Below are 17,599 nucleotides of genomic sequence, written 5' to 3' on the forward strand. Positions count from 1 at the left end.
GGTTGGAACTGACATTAATCTCAATGGTGATCCCTAACACAACAGTAATGCAAAGTCAAAGTCAAGGTTAGTCAAAGTGGTCAGATGCTGGAATTCAGATAGCAATAGTACAGGCATCAGGTACAGGAAATCATTAAGAATATTCCATTTGGAGTAAGTAAAATGTTTCCTGAACAGAGTGCAGAATGGGTGTTGGCATATTGTTGCTGGAAATGTCTGCTGATTGACACAGGGCATGACGGTTGACATGCTGCAGACTGTTTTGACTGGAGTGTGGCCTAATGACCAAAGTGTTTGTGAAATGTTATGGAAATTTGTATCAAGGCATACATACACATTTCATGAATATTAACTCTTGGGGAATTTTATCCAACTGCAAAAAGACGGGAAAATCCTATGGAAAAGATATCCAGAGCATCTAACTAAAATGAAAGTTGTACATCTGTCCTTTGAGTTCCACGCAACTGTTTGTCCAGTTGACTTTATACCTGTACAATGCAGTGTCTAGTGCCAGCTGTTGTGAACTACAGGACTTATACTTAATAAAAAAGTGTGAAATAACCGAAAAGTATTATATTCTACTACTTGCCACCCTTTGCTTTTTTGATAGTGCTGCAAACCTTTGGTGTTCTCTCAATGAGCTTCATGAGGTAGTCCCCTGAAATGGTTATCACTTCACAGGTGGGCCTTGTCAGGGTTAATTAGTGGAATTTGTTGCCTTATTAATGGGGTTGGGACCATCAGTTGCGTTGTGCAGAAGTCAGGTTGATACACAGCCGACAGCCCTATTGGACAACTGTTAGAAATCATATTATGGCAAGAACCAATCAGCGAAGTGAAGAGAAACGAGTGGCCATCATTATTTAAATTTTGAATGTATCCCCAACTGCAGTTGCAAAACACATCAAGCGCTACAACCAAACTGGCTCACATGAGGACCGCCCCAGGAAAGGAAGACCAAGAAACACCTCTGCTGCTGAGGATAAGTTCATCTGAGTCACCAGCCTCAGAAATCGCAAGTTAACAGCAGCTCAGATTAGAGACCAGATTATACTGTATTTATTAGTAGTATCCTTTATGTACACACTGTGTAGCGTATTGAGTGGGCACCCATAAAAGCCTAACCGTTACCTGATACCTACAGCTTGCTCTCTGTTTGCTACAGTACATTTAAGAACAGATTAAGAAAGAGAGACTGGACCTGGTACATTGTGGCAAAAACACATTTTAAGCATCAGGGATGTAACGTTTGGAATAACGCTTTTGTTCCCAGAAATAGCCTGGTCCAAAATAAAACTAGCACTTAGCAAATGACATGTAAACTCTAGAATTAGGGGACGCAGCTATGCCATGTTAGGTGTACTACCCAGGACTCAAGGAAGCGCAGTGTCAAGTGTAAAGTTGGTTGGATAAGCGGTTCTCGAGAAAGCTGCAAGCAGCAGTACCGGAGGCCAAGCGATCGGCCCGTTATGAACAGTCACTGCACTAGTATCTAAAAATCTTTAACAAGAAATATGGAATAAAACCCAGAAAAGTATATAAAGCTGGCTGAGAGTTCTCTCCAGTTTAGCAGCTGGCTTTTTCCCTCCCTAGAGGACCTGTAGTAAAGCTGGACTTCAAAAGAGCCTTATCGCTGTCATATTCTCTCAGAAGAGAACACAGTAATGGAGACCGGATGTGCATGCTTACACTAAGTTAGGCTACACAAGGAGAGGAGGGAAGAAATGCTTTGAATGTTGCCTTGTAAAGGGAAGAGCTCCTGTATAGGCCTCCTGACCTTCTAACTACACTTCCTTCCCGAGAAGTAAATGGAATGCTGTGTCAGGTTTTGGAAATTAGTGGGGACAAGCATTTTAGCTTTCCCTTAGTAGCTCCCCCTAAAAATAAGTGTTTTTAACCACACCTATTTTGTAGCATTAACAATGTGTTTAAGCTCTGTAATGGACCGTTTGCTTCCCGCAATGGTCAATCCATGGGCATTTATACACACACACACACACACACACACACACACACACACACACACACACACACACACACACACACACACACCACACACACACACACCACACACACACACACACACACACACACACACCACACACAACACACACACACACACACACACACACACACACCACACACACACACACACACACACACACACACACACACACACACACACACACACACACACACAAATGGAGGTAGGCTGTGTTAACACAGATTTGGACTGGTGCAGAAGTAGGGTGCTTTTATCCAACAACTTCTATCCACTGGTGGAGTTTGTGACTATTAAATGCCGACCATTCGACATTCCACTCAAATTCATGGCTGTGCTTATACTCTGTGTTTACATCACTCCAAGCTCGAATGTTACCATTGTATTAGCTAAACTTTTACATAGCGTACCAGGTGTGTGCCTTAAATTTAGCCTGTTTTGTATGCCGTTTTTATACATTTTAAATGTAACGGTGAAATGTTTCCTTTATATGGTTGAAATGACAAAACACACTAAAAGTTGAGTTGAATGCCTCACTGTCTGTCTATGCCAGACATGTATGTGGGAGTGGACTCTTTGAGCAGCAAAGCAAGTGCATTCTGGTATTTGGTGTCTTTCATCCACATGAGCCAAAAACACATTTTCTTGCTTTTCTCGTCCTAGAAGTCAACGATGTCGAAAGAAAATTCACATTTCTACTACATAAGTGACCCAACTTAAAGATACAGTATATTCATTTTTCCAATGGCAAAATATCCCTTTAATACATCCATGGTTTTACTAGTTGAAGCTGGAGCTACTGCCACCAAAATAAAGGCTTCTAAATCAAATATTACATGACCGGACAGTGAAGCGACTGGAATTTGGGGAGAAATGACCAGCATTGGCTGAGATTAAAGCTATATTGCGTCAGCATGTAACATTAGCTAATAGTTAGCAGTATGCTAAAGTTACATTGTAGTGCACGAAGCAGCACTTCCTACCATCAAAAATCGGCTTCTGAACGAAATACTACCCAGTTGGACATGTTTCAGCAGTAACGCAACCTGGAATTTGGGAGAATTTAACAACATTGGCAGCCAAGATTAAATTGTTTACTGTCCTTAGCCATGTGACGTTAGCTACTTACTTTAGTTTCAAAAATGGCAAATGAAAGGCTTTTAAACCAAATACTAGTAACGGAATATGTTTCAGGAGTAATTTGACCCGGGATTGGAGGGAAATTAACGACACTGGCAGCCAAGGTGACATTGTTTACTGCCGTCTGCATGTAACTAGTTACATGGGACAATGTTTACACCACAGTGGCTTACAGAGAAAAAAAAAAAAAAACACTCCAGTCCTGCCTACTTGAAGAAGATGACCAATCATAGAAGGCCAGCTAAGAGTTGCGTAGAACTTAGCCAAGAGTAAAAAAAAAAAACTGTTGAAACCGGAATGCTAGAATAGTTGGAAATCTGAAAGTTTTAGCCTACAGGGGATTGGTCTAAAATACATTTACCTCATTATTTGGCCCCCTTTAACATGATAAATCAACATTATAACATTGTAAATACGACAGATAACACAGAAAAGCATAACATGTGACCTTTAAATAAAATGAATTTAAGATGCGTGTATTTGATTCTTCTTCTCCATGTTTTCTTTCTACATCTCTCCTTTTTCTCTGCTCCATCCTTGCTAGACTAACTCTGTCTAACACAAGGTCCCCACTTTGACTGTGGCTTCATCCTGTATTTTCCAATTATCACCTTTTAAAGGCCAGCTGGGTGCATTCCAAACCATCGGGGGGCAATTCCATTTGCATTGCTTTGAGACAAAGTCATGCCCAAGTACTTTCATGCTAAAGTTCATAACAGACAATCTAAAAGGATGCTAGCTGTAGCTTAAAAAGTACCCAATACCTTCAGCAATATCAAACACAGAAAATTGTATTCTCTTCTTTATGGTTCTCAAGATTTAAAATACTTCAAGACAAGAGAAGCTGATCTTGAAATCTGACAATGTTGAGAAAAGTTGGTGAACAACATCCCCAAGCTAGAAAAGGTAACAAGCTGGCTTAATAAACACAGCAAGCAAACTTTCTCGTTTTAGACTGATCAATGTAGCTCTCCTTTGAGTGTTTGGCTCTGTTTACACTTACAGCTCATTATGCTGTTTTCCTCCCCTTTTCAATAACTTGATTTTTAAGCAGATGCAGGAATATTGAACATCTATTTCATGAAATGACCATTGCACACGTGTGTGTGCGTGCTGAGAGGGGCAGGAAGGAAGTAACTGTTCCATTTGCTTTGCACATTAATGAACACTGGCTTCACTGCCTGCCTTTAGGCTCTCTTTCTTAATACTGTGGCTGTTCACTAGTGTAAACCTGTATTTGATTTTTTCCTCTCCCTCTTAGACTGCATATAGCAGCATTTAACTATGAATTAATTTTCATGTTTTGATATACCCTGCTGAGGTGTGATACCAGTGGTGCATAATCAAAGTCTGCAACACTGCATATGGATAGACAGGCCTTGTGGGTATTTTCACAGTGCAGATTTGTAGCGGAGCGGAGGGGGAATAAAAGAAGAGAGAGGGGTCAACAGGCAACAAACAAAACAGAAGTCAGTGATAGGACAATGGGAAATTTGACACAAAAGAATAAATATATTTGTCTTATAGAAGGGTACAGAGCAGAGAATAACTTTTGCAGTGTGGTGTGCAGCTGTGAGTGTGCGTTTGTGATGAAGCACATTTCTTTGGCCATGGGACAAGACACGCACCCACAGCCACAGCTCAAACACCAGCAGCCCTTAACATGGTGTGTCTAATGCTCCTATTTAGTGTTTGGGGTGCAGCGGCGCGTGGCCTGAGGTTTTTGGGAGGGGAGCGTGGATAGCACCTAGCCTGACAGCTGCGCCCCAAACTGAAGACAAAAGCCTGAGGAAGTACCGCATCATCGAAGATGGGACTAAAAGGCATGGCAATTTGCTTGTGGTCTGGCCTATGCTGCTGTCTGATTCAGTGCATAGTCCACTTTTCATGGTGAATACAGCCCAGTGGCAAACACTGCTCTTATAATGCAACCTTGAACTGGGAGGAGGATAAAAAAAAGGAGTAGCCATCATGTGGTACATTTAGATCAAAAGCAGAAACACAAACTAAATCATAACAGACTTTATTTCAAAACAAAAACAAAAAAAAACTGAAAGAATGGGCCACCTTTTGTGCATCAGTCTTTTCTTTGGAGTTTATTTGTAAACCTTTGATAGGAGGGAGTCTTTGTCGATTGGGATACATCAAAGATAAGCCAACTTACCATGCTGCTTGTGTTTGTGTATCTATGTGTGCATGTCTGTATTTTAGTCTTTAACATCACAGCAAGATATGTTTTAATCTATTGATTTAATAAGCTTAGGTATCCGGCTCGTGAGGTGACACATCTTCAGTCTAAAAACCTGGTACGTGTTTGATGAATAGCTAACAGAATTTACACAGGATAACCTACCTTTCTGTAAAAAAACAAAAACAATTTATGCATTTTTATAAACATAAGATATATAATTTCATATGTTTTATCGTGTATGGCATCTGCGTCACACAGATTTGGTGAACCGCAAATGGTAGACCAAAATGATGAAGTCAAAACGATCAAGTTAAAATCTACAGGCATTTGGCACCCAGGGTCAATTTTCATAAACACTAACCCTTTATTACCATACCCAGAGGTGTCTCCATTCATTGGTTGGGCTAATAGAAGCAAAAGAGATAATAATTACTTGTTTGTTGCCACATCAGTTATTAGGTAGTAATTAGGCCTCAGCAAGAATTTTAACTCTTTAAAAATGGTTTGTTTGATCTGAACGTGTGTTCCCAGATGGACGTCTGAATATCCTGCATTCATTATTATTGCAAATTAAAGGCCAATCAAGCCTGTGCAAAACTGGATCAGATGGTTTAATAAGCGGTTCTCCTTACCACCGACTGAACACAAATGGCACTCACATACATGTCTTAATAATGAGGTGAATTGCAATATGTCATAGACTGGAGGTCAAACGTTCTTTTGTTTATGAGTGTGGTGGATCTGAGTTTTGCTGTGACCGGCTGTGTGTTTTACTTAGAGCTCAGCGAGGCAGATGAAACATCACTAAATGTGAACCACGGATAAATGTACTCACAAAAATGGGTGGAGCAGCCATTCCTGGCATGCATATCAATGACTAGCCTTGTTATAAAATGGAAAAGTAAATAGTTAGAATACATCTTTACAGCAAAATAGGAAAACTATCCATCCCTCCCATAAAGGAACTTCCTTATTATGCCCCTTATTACACACACACACACACACACACACACACACACACCACACACACCACACACACACACACACACACACACACACACACACACACACACACACACACACACACACACACACACACACACACACACACACACCACACACACACACACACACACACACACCACACACACACACACACACACACACACACGGTTTAAATTAGACCATCAAACAGCCAGCTGCGGATTTGTTTCCTCTCTGTGTGTGTGTGTGTGTGTGTGTTGTGTGTGTGTGTGGTGTGTGGTGTGGTGTGTGTGTGTGTGTGTGTGTGTGTGTGTGTGTGTGTGTGTGTGTGTGTGTGTGGTGAGTTGAGGGAGTGGACTGAGCAGGTTTCTGACCTCCAATGGGCACAGCAGAGACCAACGGTGTCAGTTCACTAAAACAACAATGAAGGTATTAAAACAGAAGGTATTTCACAATGGAGAACCACAACAATCCTTGTATACAACCTGCTAACAGTAAATTAACTTACTTGTGTAACAATAATAATTTGTGTTGAATTTCTCCACCAGAAAAAGGGTTGTGATTAAAAAAAAAAGCTAATCAAATCAATGACAAACAACCCTATGGGCCCTATTTTAACAATCTAAGTGCACAGCGTGAAGCGCATGGCACAGGTGCGTTTAGGGCGTGTCCAAATCCGCTAGTTTGATGGCGGAAAAAGGGTCTGTGCACCAGGCGCATGGTTCAAAAGGGTTATACTTTGTGTCTTCATTAATTCACAGGTGTGTGTTTGGCGTAATGTGCAATAAACCAATCAGAGTGTCATTTCGCATTCCCTTTAAAAGCCAGGCACGTTTGTTCCTTGGCGTATTGATATTATGATGGATTAGCACCGTAATATTTTTATTGTTAATCTTTTGCATGCGTCTGCTGCTGCACTTTTCTGTGTGTGTGTGTAATAGCGTGCGTGCGCTGTGCACGAGCCTAGGCCAATTTTACGAATGTGCTGTTAAAATTCAATGAAATGCTGCGCTATTGACTTTAGACCAGGTTTTTGTTGGTCAATGGTGCAATCACTTCCTGCTGCCACAAGATAGCCCTATTTGTTTCAACTTATTCTAAACAATATTGCAGAATGTATGTTCTTCTGTTTATACAGGGTGCTTTGCTGCCTCACTATCGTGGCAATGTAACTGGTGACTTCTCATATTTGCTCTCAAGGGAAGGTTACTACAAGGCTTTTGCAGTTTACAAAGTCAGCAAACAGCCTCAACGTTATTCACAATTTTGGTTTCTTACGAAATGGTGTTAAACCTAACAGGCTTCCATTACTTCCCTTTTAGAACGTAAAGAAATGTTTCTGAAAGATCAGTTTGACTAAACGGATCCATTAGTTTGAAATTGTATCAGATGCCAAAACACTACATACAGGATAATACCACTCGGAGACAGGGTTTTACAACTCTGGAAAGTAACCACGGCCACTATTATTTTATCTTCTGTTGCAAAGACTGTAAGGTGCACAACAGTTAAATAGTTTTTCAATCAAGGCTTGGTTGAGATAACTGGGCAACCGCTCACAAACTTCCAGAGTAGAGGAGAGACAATACAAAGAGTTTATTAAGTACACTTGTACAAACTAATGCAACAATCTTCCCTGCAGTATGTGCTTATCCTATTTTAGAGTTTTTGTTGTCATTGTTAGGTTATAGTTCCACTGGACTGGATTACATAAAGGGTTACAAATTCTGTCAAAGTCACCTTTTTCTCAACAGTCATAAATTAGCATATGCTTTTGTGCATTCACATGGAAAAAAAGACTGAAACAAGTAAAATGTTCTTTTTTTAAAAGCTCTTGAAAGCAGAACGATTGTTGCAGAAAGATCTTCGACAAAGGTTGTTATAAGACTGCTGATAACCGAAGACAAGAGGAAGGCTTGCTAAGAGGCTGTGTAACTAACCGAGCACACTGTCTTCTGAATAAAATATACCAAAATCAAAATAGTTTATCAAGCAACCAGAAGTCCTCCCGCTTTTATCTAACTCTTTCCATTGTCTTCTGTAAGTACTTAGCGTCCACCCTTACATACAGAATATTACTACCTATTTAGCCAAGTACATACCCCACTATTGCTCCACAATGATATTATGTAGTTGCAAAGAGTCTGGCATGATGAAAAAGAGCAGAGCCTCCTTAGTGAGAGTGGCTGTGTCCTTAGAGGGCATTAGTACAGACATTATCTTGTTGTGCCAGACAGTTCTGTGGTAAATACCCTGGCAAAGGGCCTCATAGTAAAACTCCGATGAAACTGCAAAGTAAAGCCGGAGTGTTGTAGCCGTCCTGGCATGGAGATATGGGTCATACAAGGCTGTCCTCTCCCTCACCCCAGCACCAGAGCCCAAACCCTGATGAGATTAGCCGGCCAGCCAGGCGCTCAGTGGTGGTAAAACACAAACACCACTGATTACGTGAACATTAAAGTCAGATCCCCTCACACTTGAGCTCGGATTCCCTTGTGCAGGGTCAAAAGCGGGTTAGTACGATGACTGTGCTGCCATTCCCAACGTATGTGGTACTATACCTCTGTCTTTGCACACACCGTGGACCTTAATTGATCATTAACAAGTAAATAATGACATAGTGATTAGAGCTGACGTCATCTGAGAAACTACTGTATGACTTTCAATGCATGAAGAATGGGACAGTGACACAGCTGGCACCCTGGCATCCTCAACATGATGCCTTTTACATGGGAAAATGTTTCTGCTTTGCCAACTTAATTGTTACAGAAATATGGAGCCAAACAGGTTGACATTTCCTTCCACTCCAGTAGCTATTTTTTGGGGGTAGGTCAGTGAATGCAGTGCCTTGGCCACAGCTACTCTGTGTTAAATCACTGCTAGAAATGGGATTAGGCAAGTTGGAATGCCAGGGTAATCACTCATTCAGCAGCAGCCGGGAGAGAAGGCCTCCTTAAGGAGAAGGGGTGGGTTTTATATAGCTGAGAGCTTTGATTACTGCTTCGTCTTAAAACCGCATCCGATGAGTAAAGACATGCACTGATCCTCCCCCACATTTACTGGGCAAGTCGACCTCCTGTGTTCCTGTAAATAAGTGATGTCACAGCGCTTAATGATGCCCAGACTAGACTCCGCAAAGTCCTGAAAATAAAACTCACTACTGTGACCACGCTGCCCAACTGTCATGTCAACAAAGAATTAGTTTTGCACATCCCATTTCCCTGTGGGACTACTGATGATGCAGCTGAATATTGGAGAAGTGAGCACAGTCAAGGGTCTTCTCTCTTATTCTAGGAAGCCAGTAAAGTTTACTCTGTGGGAAACAAAACAGCGTCCTCATCTGTGGATCGACTGCTCTGTCACTAATGAAGATGTTCAGATGAAGAGCGCACAGAAAGAGACACTTTTTCCTCGGCTTTCTCCCGCTCTCCCCGACGCAGACTGGTAGTGACAGTTGTTTCCAGTTGCTACGTATAAAAGGGCCCATCATAAAGCCGGCTAGAGGAAACAGGATAAGCGCTTGAGCCAAGGCAGTAAAAAGCTCTCTGGAAACTTGAAAGCCACACAAATGAAGTCTGCGTCTGCCATCTGGAAACAATAAACAAACAAAACAAACACCAAGAATGGCAGAGGGGCAAAGAGAGAGAGAGAGAGAGAGAGAGAAATGGAAGCAGAGATTGAGTGTGTGAATGAGTGATAGGGAGAGGAGGGTGTCAATGTTAAAAACGTGTGCCGCATGCATCATTAGCAGACACTGATGGGAAGACAGACACAGAGACAACCCTTTGTATAAAATCTCCTTTGATGCTAGGGAGATGGCCCTGCTGTTTGAATGTGTGTGGTACCACTGAAACCTGGTTCTAATGAAGTGTAGTGCTAACAGGAGGCTGCCTGTCTGCAACTTGTGCCAGTGATGTTATAAGCCAGTTCCAAATATGGCAAAATACCAAAAGAAGTCAACCAGTTCTTCTCTGCATGCCCAGATAATTGAAAAAAGTAGGATTGTTCTTGTTTATGAATTCAGAAAGACATCACAGAGGTCCTATTTCAGAGGAGGGTTTTATGTGTTGATATTATCATATAGCTGTTAAATATGGACTGATCAATCAAAGAATGTTGTTCACAGTACAGAAGCTGCATAAAACTGTGGAGCCAGTGGACAATGGCAGCAAGAACAAGATCAATCACACTATAGAACTATAGGATTATTATATCGATTTCTTCTTAGGGCTGATAGCACAAATCACATAAAACACAAACTTTCATACATGTTGTAGTACATATATTTCTCCCTTTAAACCTAGTCTTATTAAGAGCCTACGTAATGCACCTCAAATCACAACGCTGTTTGTATGTTGAATGTTATTCATCTATTAAATTAAACTCAAGCAAATAAGAGCTGCAGCTGATGAAAACCATTTCACCCATTGATCATCCAGTTTGTAAAATGTCAAAAGGTTGACAGATGCCCATCACACATGCCCATGGAAGTAGAGATGGTCCGACACCATTTTTTGTTTTCCCGATACAGGTTCTGATACCTGAACTTGCGTATCGGCCAATACCAGTGTGTCATATATTTTTATTATTGTTTTAACAACTGTATATACTATCCCAGTATGTATGTGATATGATTTCTTTCTTTTTTGTCGGTCTGGCTCAGGATACACTCTCAAACAATGAATGCCACAGAACTTCCTTTTATCATGCAGTTTGACAGTCAGTTATAACAGAAAAAGAACGTAAATAAACTACTTTGACGTAGATTTTCTTTGGGACGTTATCATGTGGTATCGGATCGGTGCATAAAAACCAGTACTTTCCGATACGAGCGTTATAGGCAGTATCGGAGGTGATGCCAATACTGGTATTGCAAGGTCTTACAATTGCTTTCTCGGCAGTCAAAAAAACTGAAACTACATCTGAGCATCTTTTCACTGGGAATTTGGTAGTTTACATAAAAGACCTTAACAATAAACTGGTCATCGAAATTGTCACCCATTGATTTTCTGTCAAAAAAATAATTGAATGTAGCCCAATTAAAATAAACCAGTGTTTTTTGCCCTAAGTGTTTCACTTTAGTTTATTTATGTTGGGTTGAATCTAGTTCACTTTAACAATACTTCTAGCCTATATGTTGCATATTACTAATACTAAAAAGGCACAAAGTACTTTTTTCCTGATGTCAAAAAGTCTCTCACAAGCGCAAAAAAGGGCAGTATATGTTATTTTGCAGACACAGTTGTTGATGTTGCAAATTCAGTTTCCTGGATAGTCACTTAGTGACAGTGTGGGAATATTTTATGAGGGGAAATCATAAGATTAAACTTAATTTGGTAGTAGAACAAACATCACAAGTCACTCTCAAAGTCCTCATCACAAAGCACACTGTCAATACTGACACCGAGGGGTTAGACCAAGAACTGCAGCCATGTAGCCACAGCATAGTACCCATGCACTACTACAGATGGTCCCACCTATAGGTGTACTGTATGCTTAAACAAACATGGCAGAGTGTGGAATGAAATATGTGCCACCAGAAACTGAATTTGAATTGCTAAACTTGAATAATTGCATTGAAAAACTGAATTTGAGTCACATAATTTGAAATTGTCTTGTTTAATATGAATCATTGCATTGAAAAACTGAATCTGAATTAAAAAAAAAATTAAAAAAATTCAACTCTCTCTCTCTATACACTGTATGGATATATACATACATATTCAATTCTAAAAATTTAAATTCAGTTCTCAAAATTCAATTTCAAGTTCCTGTGACAGACATCCTGGTTGTTGAAAGATGCAATCAAGCATAGATCGATAAAATTCAGTGGCGCGGATACACATGACTCCTCTTTGGCCAATCAGCTCCTACGTTTTGTAGCACCGTACCCCCCCCCCATGAAACGAAGATGAAGTGCTTGCCTTGCATTAAAACATCCAGGGGTCAAGGCAAGGCAAGCGCTTCTTCCCCGTCACAGTAACTTGAATTTGAATATATAGAGAGTTGAATTTTCAGTTAGGATCCAATTTTATTGGACTTCAGTTCCAAAAAATTAAATTCAAAATCAAATTATAAAATATTCCGATTCAGTTTTTTAATGCAATTATTCAAATTAAACAATACCCTTTTACATGATATGATTCAAATTCAGTTTTTCAAATGCAATTATTCAAGTTTAGCAATTCAAATATAAATGATTCAAATTCAGTTTCTGGTGGCACAGAGAACCCCACCCACACCCCCACACCCACACCCACACTGCTGTGCCTGGTTAACAAACACTCTGCTATAAAAGCAGGCCTCTTACTCATTAGGGTGCTGTGTATCAGACAGGAAATGCTGGGTAAATTACACTTCATCGCCCTGGAACTAGCCGACCATCACCATGGCAATGAGCCAACCTCAGTGCCGTGAGAAGACCAAAACACCATTGTGGCAGAGGAAAAGTGGAAAGGACAAGACCCGGTTTCACCCAATAACGGATAACAATGATCTAATATCAGCGATGCAAATGTACTCCTACAGGGTTCTGAGGTGTAAATCTGTATCTATTTAAGCCAAAAGAACCCCTTTGGCCTTTTGACAGTGACGCTGACTCAAAATCTGGAAGCAATATCCTGCCCACACACAACTTTGACGGCTACCCAATTAATGCTACATGGGCTAAACTGTACCAGCCCCAACACACTCTTTAGTAGAAATTGTTAGTCATACCTACAGTAAATGTTTTAATACAGTTAAACAATAACTAGATCAACACAGGCTACCACTTGTCTTGAGGAGGTCTGTGTGTAACAGCTAAAATAATTTGATGGTTGACCAATCAGATTATGATCATACCATGTAGGCTAAACAGATTAAGGATGAGTCGCTTGGGCAACTTCCTTGCAAGGACACGTGACCACGACAGATAACTTTTGTAGCAGTTTGTGTAAGAAAACTTCTGCATTTTAATATAATGCAATTTCATCGAAGATTACAACAGAAAAAAACCTACAGTTACTTATATATTGCAAAATGTGCGTACCCTGCACTTGTCTTTTAAAGGATGATTTCATCACAGCACTTGTACTGTGCTCACATCTAAAACACAAAAACACGTTTCCCCACTCGTGTTATCATTAAAACACAGAATATTTCCCCAGCTTCTCATTCAATCCGACCACCATGCTCAAACTCCAAACCACATGAACCAATTGCTGGCCAAGTCCGCCCCACGTTTCTAGAACAAAATTCTTTTGTTGCATTGTTCACACATTCCTCCCTGGCCGTGTTTATACAGATGCGATTCCATGTGCGCTCTGGGGTCCAAAGAAGTCCTACTCTGAAGCCAAAGATGTGCTGTTGATCAAAGGCTTCAGCGCTAGAGCAGAGACACTTGTTTTGGTTGTCTTTTTTTTCTATGGGGATACAGGGTAACATATCCATCTGTTGACCGCATGGATCCACCTAGGCCAGCGTTGGGACAAGTGTAGGCCTCTCTTCTCTGCCATCCCACACTGCTCCCTGAACCACGTTTACTCAGCTGGCTGCCACGCCAGTCGCCAGCGCTTTGTTTTCACACAGCAACATGTGTTAACTTAATGCTCTGTAACAAATTTCAAAGGCAAGACTTGCTGGGTCAACAACAGGTAATAGGGCGATTTATTGATTCATTGGCTCAAAAAAGGCAGTGTTAAAAAAAAAAAAAAAAAAAAAAACTGCCTCTGTAGACACTGAATCCATCCACAAGCGGTGATGTTGTGGTGTAGATTTTGTTTGTTTCAACTAAGTGTTAATTCAGCTTGACCAAAACAAATAGTCTACATAATACAAAGGGAACAAAGTACAAGGTTAACAGGAAGACAGGCTTTTAAAAGTGGCTCACATATTATTAAAAAAAAAAGATTTCAGTGGTACCGTGAGGCAATGGCCAAGTATGTGCCTAGTAAAACGATTAGATAAACCATTAAATAGTTCAGGAAAGGCATCAGGGTTTTGGGTTACTTGGCCAACCTGCCCGCCCTCCCTAGCTAAAGACTTTGGTAACACAGCCCCCATGGTTGTTTTCCTGCTTGATTGGATTATGGCCACACACCTCAAGCTCGGCTTCCACTACCAATCAATGAGGAAATGAGGTGTCAACACACTGGTGTTTATTCAACACTCATTTATTTATCTACTGGAGGCCAAAGCTAGCTCGACCACAAAAGACAACATATGATTGAAGGGATTTTCTTTGAAAAAACCTTGCTTATTTGTATTAGCATTACCAAAAGAAGGGTTTGAGGTGTACAAGTTCTGCTCCGTTTTATTTAATTTTCTTCAATTGTATTACATGTAAATTCTTATTGTGTTATAGGAAAGTTTATATGGGATTCTGCCAATTTACTGTGAAATGACATAGGCATTTCTAATGACACGTTGTACTATTATTAAGAGTGTTAAACATTGCAAGTATATCAAAATTCTGTCTTGTCTCTAATCTCTTTTACGACTGAGAAGACATAGCTTTTAAACTTCAGGCTGTGCGTCCATATGCTGAAAGAACTGGTAATGGGAAGACACCAGGAAGTCTGTAATGCTTCCAGTCAGCATGAAGCACCATCAAAATAAAATTCTGCACAGTAGCTGCTGCTTTAAAACTACTAGGGCAATTTGAAAATTCCCCTCCCAATTTATGCCAAATGCCACTTTATAAACATTCTAGCATGACTGCCAAGTGTCTGCACTGCTTTATGCCCTTTCTCTTAATTGAAAACGTTATAGGGGTGCATTACACTTGGGGTTTTTATAAGCTGCGCTATAAAGCCCTAACAGACCCTAAGAGGGGAAACTGCCCATTAACTTATAAGGTCCAGGCCTTGGCTCTCTTAATTGACAACCTCTTGGCTACTTTCATCACTTGTCGACTTCATAGCAGCAGTCAATGCTTCCTCCAGGATGCTGTTGCATCTTTGACACAAGGGTGTTTGTGACAAAGAGCAGTCTGCCGCCAATGCCAGGGCGAGGGCTCTAGGCTGTCCATAAAACAAGCACACACATTCCTCTCCTAGTTCCAGCCATCTGAGAGTGCTGCATTTAACCATGTAGGTACTAGTTCCAAACACCAGTCAAAATTCAATATGAATCCCATTAACAATGTAGACTTTTTATCATGGGTCGACCAATATGGATTTTTTAGTGCCGATACCATTCATTTATTTTTTTCATCAGCCTTAGCAAACGACCGATACGGGCTGCCGGTTTTCTTGAGCCGATCTTTGGAGCAGACACTGCTTTTGCTCCCTAAGTTTACATCATAACAATGTGAACCCTGCCACACTGGATTGTTTTCGAAATCTGCTCTGCCATTTCTTTAAAAAATAATAAACAAAAACACAGATCAGTGTCACTTCTGCAGTCATCTTACATTCATCACCCAAATTATGTGTGCAATGTGCATCATATGGATGAGTGCAATGCACATGGTTAACTGTGCAAGGGGAAAAGGGTTTCATCAACATCTACAGCACAGCCTTGATGAGGCACTGCTTGCTGACATATTATGAGACCGATATAATCAGGTACTCACGATGTCCTTTGTTAACACATTTAAATAATTTAAGAAAACAATAAACCTGAAAAGTAGCCATCGAAATAAAGTGCTTGATTTGTAATTTAAGACAGGTGCTAGTGGTGGCGGGACAGTGCAAGGTGTGCACGTGAACTGCAGTGTGTCCAGTAACACAGAGCTGCCTGTGGACGCCTCTCTGTAAATAATGCCAAGAAAAAACTATTGCTGAACACAGCATCCGTGTAAAAACGCAAATATCAGCCAGCCAATAAAATCGGTCTATCACTACTTTTTATATGCTTTTGCTACATGCAAGTCTACACATCACATATAAATATTTCTCGCACGCGGCAGGATCATCATCTTTGTGCCTCCGGAAATTCATGCAAATAGAAATTTATTTACAGACACATTACTAGAATATTAAACTCACATACATTTTTTTTGTAGCTGACATTCAAACTGCCTGAAGTACCTTACTATGCTTCCTATGAGACTTGCGTGACAAATTACAAAAGGTAAAAGAGCACTGGGCAACATGGCTGCTAACCATCTGTCACTGAATCTTTCTCAATCCTTATGTAACCTTGCAGAAATTCACACAAGACGAATATGCATGCAAGTGCTTGTATTCTTAAAGGAGTAGTTCGGCAATTTTGCATGACACTTTCATAAAGTTGGGGGACTTAAAATAGCCAGATTTTAAAAAGAATGGTCGAAATCAAAGCAGCTGAGGCTAGCTTCATCCTAACTTTTAGTCACTAATACGAGTCAAGCTGCAAAAACACTGTGAGACAATAAAAAATGTAAATGTGCTGTATTTATACAGCGCTTTTCCAGTCTTAACAACTGCTCAAAGCGCTTTTATATCTACAGGATACATTCACCATTCACACACATTCATACACTGTGGCCGGGGCTGCCGTACAAGGTGCCACCTGCTCATCAGATAAACACTCACACTTATTCACACTCCGATGCACAGCACCGGGGGCAACTCGGGGTTCAGTGTCTTGCCCAAGGACACTTCGACAATGACTGCAGGGGCGGGGATCGAACCACCAACCTTCCGATTGGCAGGCAACCGCTCTACCACTGAGCCACAGCCGCCCCAATATGAATTTGTCTACCTTAAGTCCAAAATCTTCTATCACAATGTGGAAAATTCATACCTTGATAACTGTATATATATATATATGTTATATATATATAATATATATATGTTATATATATAATATATATGTTATATCTCTCGCCCAGCCCTACTCACAATGCTAACAGCCTGATGTTTAGAAGATTGTTCATTATTTAAAAATAGTATGTTAGAAAGTAGGCCTTCTGCTTGGACTTATGGGAATTAGTTTAAGCATGGGATACATTTTGAGCTGATGGTGGGGCTACATTTAAAAGGGATCACCAAGGTAGGGCTGGGCAATATGAAAATATTGAATATTATATATAGTCAATACTATATATGAGATATCTATCATAATTTTTTCTAAATCGTTTCTATAGCAAATGTCGAAAAACCAACCGCCGAACTTTGGAGAGAGCCTTTAATGTGTTTTTGGACCAATAACGTAACGCATCAGTGGAGCACAGGAGAGGTGTTCAATGCAAGCTTTATGCACATTTCCAGGTTACCTAAGCTCATAGGAAACAAGCAGAGCTGCAAACAAGTCTGTACTTCCTCATTTTGTCTCCTATAGCAGTGATGACAAACACAAATAATGTTGGAAACACT

General features: G+C 40.4%; 1 protein-coding gene across 1 annotated transcript in view; it reads right to left on the bottom strand.

The window, feature by feature from the left end:
* clybl (citrate lyase beta like) overlaps positions 1-17,599 on the bottom strand; it is a 54,539-nt gene that overhangs the window by 36,618 nt on the left and 322 nt on the right. The window lies entirely within an intron of this gene.

This window comes from Etheostoma spectabile, chromosome 11 (assembly GCF_008692095.1).
Source record: "Etheostoma spectabile isolate EspeVRDwgs_2016 chromosome 11, UIUC_Espe_1.0, whole genome shotgun sequence".
NCBI classification, from domain to species: domain Eukaryota; kingdom Metazoa; phylum Chordata; class Actinopteri; order Perciformes; family Percidae; genus Etheostoma; species Etheostoma spectabile.